General features: G+C 42.9%; 1 non-coding gene across 1 annotated transcript; it reads right to left on the bottom strand.

Annotated features, from left to right (window-relative positions):
* Positions 1-5,637: 5,637 nt before the first annotated feature.
* On the bottom strand, positions 5,638-5,742 carry LOC112834493 (U6 spliceosomal RNA). The gene has a single exon (XR_003210923.2). It is a non-coding gene; the product is annotated as a U6 spliceosomal RNA (small nuclear RNA).
* Positions 5,743-8,457: the final 2,715 nt, after the last annotated feature.

Genomic DNA, 8,457 nt, shown 5'->3' with positions numbered 1-8,457 from the left:
TTTCCCTAGTCCTTAAACCAAGACTGGTCTTGTGATTTACTTTGGCCGATAGAGTAGATGATGGTGTTGCCAGTTCTGAACCTAGGCCTCAAGAGGTATTACATGTCTTTGCAATTCCTTTGCTCCTCTGCCATCTCCATGAGAATGTGTCTGGTCTAGACATGGTGGAGGATGAGAGACAGGTGGAACAGAGCAGATTCACACCTAGCACCCCCAGTGAGGCTAGCCTAGAAAAACCAATAGCTGGCCAATGTGGAGCATCATGAATGGCCCTGTCAAGATTACAATCCTGCCTTTGTAAGATTACAACGCTGCCTCTAAGTGACCCCAAGTACACAGGCAGCCAACATGTATTATTGTATGTCCCTGTGTGTTTGTGGTTGTGTGTTAGCATCATTGTAGACACAGCTAACTCTAACCGATACACCGTGTCTAGTGCTAGACTAGGTGTGTGCTGTGGTTTTGAGTGGTCCTGTCTAGCATCTTTGTTCCTGTCTATTTTCAGAGCCTGATCCTCCAGAGTTCTTGGCAATTATGCATGTTACCCAGTATCTTTTCAGCAAATTCCCTTTGTGCTTGCATCAGCCAGAGCCAATTTCTGTTTCCCACACTTTGGAACTCTGTCTAGTACTAGCAAGTGTAGTGCTAGCTCTTATTATTCTCCCATCTCTGTGTCTGTTTGAACTGGCACTTACTTCCTAAACTTGCTTCATTCGCGAATTAAATAGCATCTGACACTCTGTCTTCCCGAAGAAGCTTCTCCTGACTAATTGGGAAGTGCCAATTTCTTCTCATATCTTCTCTTCTTTGTGTGCCAGCATCTTCCCAGCCTTGTCACTGCCTTCCACCAGACTCAGAGCAATAGCAAAACCACTGCCATTGTTCTCACATATGTGATTCATCTGTCGGGTGTTTACAGAATCATCAGTGTTTGTTCATGTCAACATCACCCATTATAGAGTTTAAATGTGCAGTGGACACAGATGGTGTTGAGTTAATTGATTTTTGGAATACCATGTAGTCATTCATTTGATTTAGGTGAGGACATCAGCCTGTTGATGATGGTGAGTAATTCAGATATTGGGTAGAGATGGCAATTGGTGGCCAGACAAATTTGCTTTAAAGGGGGTTGTCTGAACTGAGCTGTGTCTCTGGCTTCTCTCATTAGAATCTAAGAAGTCTATTGGGAGCAATTGGCATAATGGAAAAAATGGGAACTTTGGAGTCCAGAGGCTGAGTTTGCATCCTGGCTCTGTGCATTAAGCAAATTACTCAGCCTCTCCAAGTTCAAGTCTCCTGAGCTCTTAAATGGGGACACAACAAATACCATCCCTGTTCGTTGGTCAAAGTTGCTGTGGCAATCAAAAGAAATATTGCTCTTGAACATGCTTTGTAAACTGTAAAGAACTATACAAGAGCAAAGAAATAAGGACAGATGCTAAGATATTGAACTTACTTTTAGGGAGGACTGGGAGAAGATAAGAAGTCAGTGCAAACCAGTGTTCAGGTAGTTACTGAGTAATAAATTCTCAGGCCTAGTCAGGAACTAGTAGCCACTCTTCAGGAACCAGAACCAGGTCAGTAACCAGAACCTGACCACAGCAGGCTGGCAGACAGGGATGGGGAGTCCGTGTAGTGGCATTAGTCCATGTAGCAGGGCATGATAATGCCAGCCAGCATGGCCCTCTGAGTCTTCTAAAGCAAGAAGCCCAGTATTGAGTGATGCTAAAGAGTGAGTCCTCTAAGTGTGGTTATGGAAGTGAGGTTTAGAGAGGGCTTATGTCAGATAAGAATCGCCTTTGGACATGAGTAATAGAGAACTGAAACATAGTGACATAAATAATAATTAAGGGTTTTATTTTTCTGACCTAAAAAGAAGTCCTAAGGTGGGCAATTGAGGGCTGAAGTGATAACTCCATGAATAGAGACTCAGGCTCCTAGAAATCCACTATGTCTATTCTTATAATGTGATCCTTTTCCCCCGATAGGAGCTCAAGATAGTTGCCAAGGCACCAGCCATCATGTTCATATCTCAAGTGGGAAGAATGGGAGAGTGTGCATACCAGGTGAGTCATTCCCCTTGAAAGAATTTATCAGAAAATGCCATCTAATGACCTGCTTACATCTCCCTGGGCAAGAGGGGCTGGCAAATGTGCCTTTCTGGCTGGGCATATTATTATCCTAAATAGAATTAGGGTTCTATTAGTAATGAAAAAAGGCTGGATACTCTGTGGGCAATTTGCTGTCTCTGCCATAGAATTCTCATGCCCCAATATCACCATGCATAGTCCCCAAAGGAGAAAGGAAACACTCGGAAACAGTGTAGCATCATTGGCTAAGAGTCTGGATTTGGAGACAGAGAGCCCTGGTTTCAAATTTACTCCCATCACTTACTAGCCGTGTGACCCCGAAATATTTACTCAACTTCACTGAGCCCTAGTTTTCTTATCTGCAAAATGTAGATAATAATATTTTATGTCATGAGGTTTCTGTGCAAATTTATTGGTTCTGCAGAGCCCTTAGCACAGTGTGTGGCACCCAGAAAACACTTGAGAAAGTTCTCTATAACAGTGCATGAAGTGAATTATTTGTGGTGCAATGTGAGTCATGGTCTGGTTGGTTCTACAACAGCAAGAAAAAGACATGTTTTTAATCCAGAGGAGGTATCAGAGCTAAGTAATTTATTACTATCGGCTGGCACCAGAATTCCTAGTAGGAAGGAAACTGCCTCTGTGCTGGAAATGACCTTGCTGAACCTGGTAGGGACTGGAGTGTGTCTAGAGAGTTAGGCACTGCAGGAGACACTGAAGAAGAGTGACATGAGAGCAAAGAGCATAGGGCGGTGCTGTCCAACCACAGCCCGCCAGCCAAAAATATATGGCCCCTTGTCTATTTTGCTAGGGCCCATGATCCAAGAATGGTTTTAAAATTTCTGACTGTTGGAAAAAAAATCAAAATAATATTTCATGACTTGGGAAAATTATATGAAATTCAAATTCCAGTGTCCATAAATAAAATTTTATGGGAACACAGCCACATCCATCTATTCATATTATCTATGGCTTTGCTGCTGCAATGGCAGAGTTGAGTAGTGGGACAGAGACCATATGGCCTGCAAGCTTAACATATTTACTGTCTGGCCCTTTACAGGCAAAGTCTGTGACACTGGAAAAAAGTGAGATGTGGTCGGGCTGGAGAAGAGTGTGGGAGAGGCAGCCACCCCGTGGTGACAGAGTGACTGGAGGACCATTTAAGGATGGACAAGCTCAGGCAGGGCATTTTAGGGGTTGAATTGTGTCCCCCGAAATTCATATGCTGACTCCCAGGCCCCTGGTACATCAGAATGTGACTGTATCTGGAGATAGGTCCTTCTAAGTGGTAATTAAGTGAAAATGCGGTCATTAGGGTGGGCCCTAATCCCATATGACTGGTGTCCGATAAGAAGAGGAGATGAGAACACAGACACATGGACAGAGGAAGACCATGTAAGGACACAGAGAGAAGTCAGTCATCCACACGTCAAAGAGAGAGGCTTCAGGAGAAATGAACCCTGCTGACGCCTTGATCTTGAACTTCTAGCCTCCAGAATTAGGAGAAAAGAAATTTCTGTTGTTGGAGCCACCCAGTCTGTGGTGCTCTGTTATGACAGCTCTCGTGCACTAACACAGGTTCAATCAAATTGTTTGAGTTCCTGAAATATCACCTCTTCCCTCATCTTCCTCCCAGAGCTTCAGTGTTGTCTATGAGAAGCCACAAGGCCTTGTGTGAGAGTTTTAATTTATGGACATCGAGGGGGAGGACAAGTTTCACGTGTGGGTCAAGAACTGTCAGATAAGCTGTGAACACAGGAAGATAGAGGTGACGTTGAGCACTTACTGAAACCTTCTTCACGGAAACCCGAGGCAGGGCTCTGGTTTCTTCCTGCTGTGTATTTAAGCACAACTTCTCTGGATCTTAAAGTTCCAGATCATAAACATGGTTAGACCCACACTAACAGCAACAAACCCCAAATAAAATAAACAAAAAAATGATTTTGAAAGCCATCTCGTGGAAAGATGTATTTCTTTCAAGTCCAAGTTGATACTCTCCCAAACATTTTTTTCCCCTATACCTCTCCTAGCATAGAGTCTTTACATGCTTGGGCAGGTGTCCTGATTTTATGGGAGTGTTTGTTTTGGGAATGGCTAGCTCTCAAAGGACACTGGGACACCTTCTGCCATTCTCCGAGCCCTGTGACAGGGAGAGTGAATATCTGTGTGGGCCATTTCCTCACATGGCCATAGTGTTTTTGGCTGTTGGCATGGTACCACCCGAAAGCTGCAGCTACAGATTCAAGCTTGATCTCCAGACGTGATTTCCTATAGCTTAACCACTTCTTTGGATGATGAATCTCTTTGCTGGCCATTGTGCAATGGAAGGAAGGAGAATGATCCACCTGGAGGATGTGTGAGGGGAGGGTGTGCAGCCGTTATCATTTGGGGATTAACATCTTGAAGTACCGCTATGGTCTGTCATGAATGGAAAGTAGGAAAGATTCAGGGTAGCATCTGGCCAAGCTGGGGAGAAAACCTGCCCATCATTTCAGGCAAACCATGACCAGGATCCCCCTTCAGGAATGAAGGACTATTTCTCCAGCTTCTGGGAATGATGCTGGCAGATGGTCTCCAGCTGGAATGACTTCTACCCAAGAGGGCTGCCTTGCCCAGGGACATTCTCTTCTCCTAGGGATAGGGCAAATCTAGTGACTGACCACATGGGGGTCTACAAGCCTGGCCCCTTCATCCCTACTTGGGACTGTTCTGAAGGGCCATCCCACTCTAGAACTCTCCTGGGAGGTGGATGAGACTTTTCACGTTTGATTTTATTTTCTGTTTTAACAAGGCAGTCATCACCAGATGTTTGAAACAAAATACTCCTGAAAGAGAACATTTCAGTGTTCTGAACTTCCAATAACACGGGCAGTGGAGGACGAGGAATGAGATAAATCTTCTGTCTCTAAGAATTTGTAAAGCTTTCAGGGCATGCGTACAAGTGGGCCGCATTTAAATAAAAGAAAAGGCAGCATACCCAAACTCACAGAACAGAAGAACTGAGGGCCATGGTTTCTAATTCTGATTTAAAGATTATAATTATATAATTACAATCCATATACATAGAACTATAATTCATTCGCTCATTCATGTATTTCTCAAATATTTGTTTGTTGGCTTATTTATTTATTGGAGGGATTCACTTTTTTCCAGCTTATTAAGATATTATTCATCTACAACACTGTCTAAGTTTAAGGTGTACAACGATGATTTGATACACGTATATACTGAGAAATGATTACCACGATAAGATTAGTTAACACCTCCACCAGTTGATGTAATTACCTTTTTGTGTGTGTGGGTGGTGAGAACATTTAAGATATATTCTTGGGGTACCTGGGTGGTGCAGTTGGTTAAGCGTCTGACTCTTGGTTTCAGCTCAGGTCATGATATCTCAGGGTCGGGAGATTGAATTCCGTGTTGGGCTCCCGGTTCAGCGTAGAGTCAGCTTGAGATTTTCTCTTTCCCTCTCCCTCTGCCCCTCCTGCTTGTGTGCTCTCTCTCTCTAAAATAAATAAATAAATCTAAAAAAAATGATATATTCTCTAAAAGCGTGGAATGCCTCACGAATTTGGGTGTCATCCTTGCACAAGGCCCATACCGATCTTCTCTGTATCATTCTGATTTAGTGTATAGTATATGCTGTTAAAAAAGCACTATCAAATATCTATTGAGAATTTATTATGGGCCAGATATCATGTTAGGTTCTGAGGAACCATAATGGGCTCCGATCCTAGTGAGGGGATGAAACCAGAGAGAGAAACCAGTAAATAAATAAATACAGCCAAAGTCAAAAAGTTTGATAACATACTGTTGGTGAGGCTATAGAGAAACAGGCAGTCTTATACATTCTTGGTAAGAAAATAAGTTAGTGGAGGACACCTGGCAATAGCAATCAAAATGGCAAATGCACATACCCAAGGGTCCAGCAATTCCACTTCAGGGAGTCCGTCCTAAAGTAATAATGGTGCAAAATATCATGAGCACAAGATTATTCACTGCAGCATTATTGGTAATAAGAAAGATTGGAAGCAACCAGAATTTCCCCTAATAATACATCCATATAATGGAATACCATGGCGCTAAAAGAATGAAGCTTGGTACAGGAAGATCTGCAAAATATATGAAGGTGCAGATGCAGACCAGCATAAAAGCATTTGTGTACAAAAGGAGAAGAAAGGAATATACTTAAGACTATCTATTATATATATCTTATATTATATATAGATATACTTAATATACTTAAGTATATGTATTATATAATCTATTATATATCTCTTATATCTATATATATCTATTTTATATGTTATATATGGATATACTTAATATACTTAAGTACTATATACTATATGTAAGTACTATATATACTATATATAGATACACTTAAGTATATTTATATAATATATAAGTATATAAATATAAGCATATTTATATAATATATAGACTCACTGTACTTGTAGATATATAACATATATACTTCCTATACTTAGGTGTGTATACACACACACACACACACACACACACACGGATATACTATCTCAGGAAGGATAGTCGAGGAATTAACTGTTGCCTCTCGGGAAGGGAACTCGATGTCTATTAGATAGGATTATCTTTTCTTTTTATCTTTCAAATTACCAATCAGGTGAACAGATTGCCTTTTCAAAAAATAAATAAAAGTTGAAAATTTTAAAAATATATAATTAAATGAGCAAAGTCCTCATGCAAGTACGGATATAATACGAGTGGGGTCCTAAATCGATTTTTGTGTGAATTAGAAGACCTCTGATGGGGAGAGTCGGTGTCAGACTAGATGTCCTTGAGACAGCCTCAGACTAGATAGCCTCAGAATCCTGTGTGATGAAGAAAAAAGGGCTTCTATTTGCGGATGCTGAGTTCCTTTCAAATGCCGGAATTCTGGGACTCAATGATTTTAAGAAATTGAAGGATAGTTGGGAGCAGAGGTTTGTGTATATGGGTGGAGGAAGGGAAGCTCTAAAACCGAAAGGTGAGGAGTGCTCCCAGTAACTGTCCAGCCAATCAGGGAAGGCTGTTGATTTGTGCTCCCGTCCATCACGCAAAGCGAGGCCGACCTGCCTGCAGGGGCTGATGTCAGGGGCTGCTGTGCCTTTTTAAGTCAAACCGAGGCAAGTAAATTTAGTCCCCGAAGTGGGAGGCTTTTGAATAATTAAAGATTTTTCTCTTTGTTTGCTTGATCTATATGTTTCTATTTTGTTAGCCTCCTGCTGAGGGAAAGATACAACTTCGTGACTTGGGCAACTGTCGAAGAGGGTGGAAGGGAAAAACGGAACAAAGATTTATTAGGTGATTTATCTCAGTTTTTAATAAACCAGGGAAGAAATGCTACGAGCCAAGAAGCAGCACCAAGAAAAACAAGCCAAGGCCGGCGCCAAAAATAACCCACAGAAAAGATGCTTGCCTGTAGCAAACAGGATGCCACCAGGAGCCGCCAGCCCAAACTCCTTTTCGAGGCTGGACAGCGGTTCCCAGGCTACGTCTGAACCGTGCCCGACCTGGGGCAGCCCCCGCTGGCCCGCCACGCGCACTCCGCCTAGCCTCATTCATCAGGGTTCATCCGCAGCTGGAGTGCTGGGTCCCACAATCTCTTTTGCTTTCTTGCACAGAGTTTGAGTGACCTCCACGGGTCAGATCTGCTAGCTGTTTCCCTGCTGATCTGAAAGACGGAGCATCACCGCAGTTCAACCTCAACGTGGTCCGTGTTTATTCCCAGCCTTCCTAGAATGGCCTTGAGGGGGTTCCTCTAGGGAAGGGCATTCCTGTTTGTTACTAATTCCCACTCTTGGGTGAGTAGGAATGGAGGATGTCTTCTGTACACTCACGATGGTTTAGAATAAAGGACTCATCCTCCCTCAGTCACTTGGGAAGAGTCCAGTTTCCCAAGTTCAGCCACCATTGAGAAGGGCATTTCCTGGAGAGTCCCCGGGGTCCAGGGCACCCCACCCCCTCCCTGCCTCCTGTTCCCCTGGCCCCTGAATTTCAGAGTGACCCTGAATCTGCTTCTTGTCAGACTAGGTCTTCCACATAAGCAGACCACCCCCTGCCCCCACACCATACTGTCAAAAAAAAAAAAAAATTGCATGTGTGATAAGATACATATAACACAAAATTGATCATTTTAACCATTTTTAGGGGTACAACCCAGTGGCTTCAAGTGCATTCACATTGTTGGGCACCCATCACCACCATCCATCTCCAGAACTTTCTCATCTTTCCCAAATGAAACTCCATACTCACTAAACACTAACTTCCATGGCCCCAGTCCCAGCCCTTGGCAACCAGCGTTCTACTTTCTGCTTCTATGAATTGGACTGTAGGTCCCTCAGATGAG

This window comes from Callorhinus ursinus, unplaced genomic scaffold (genome assembly GCF_003265705.2).
Source record: "Callorhinus ursinus isolate GAN/ISIS: 27379988/994484 unplaced genomic scaffold, GSC_fseal_2.0 scaffold1, whole genome shotgun sequence".
NCBI lineage: Eukaryota > Metazoa > Chordata > Mammalia > Carnivora > Otariidae > Callorhinus > Callorhinus ursinus.
This window is presented reverse-complemented; position numbering and strand designations above follow the sequence as displayed.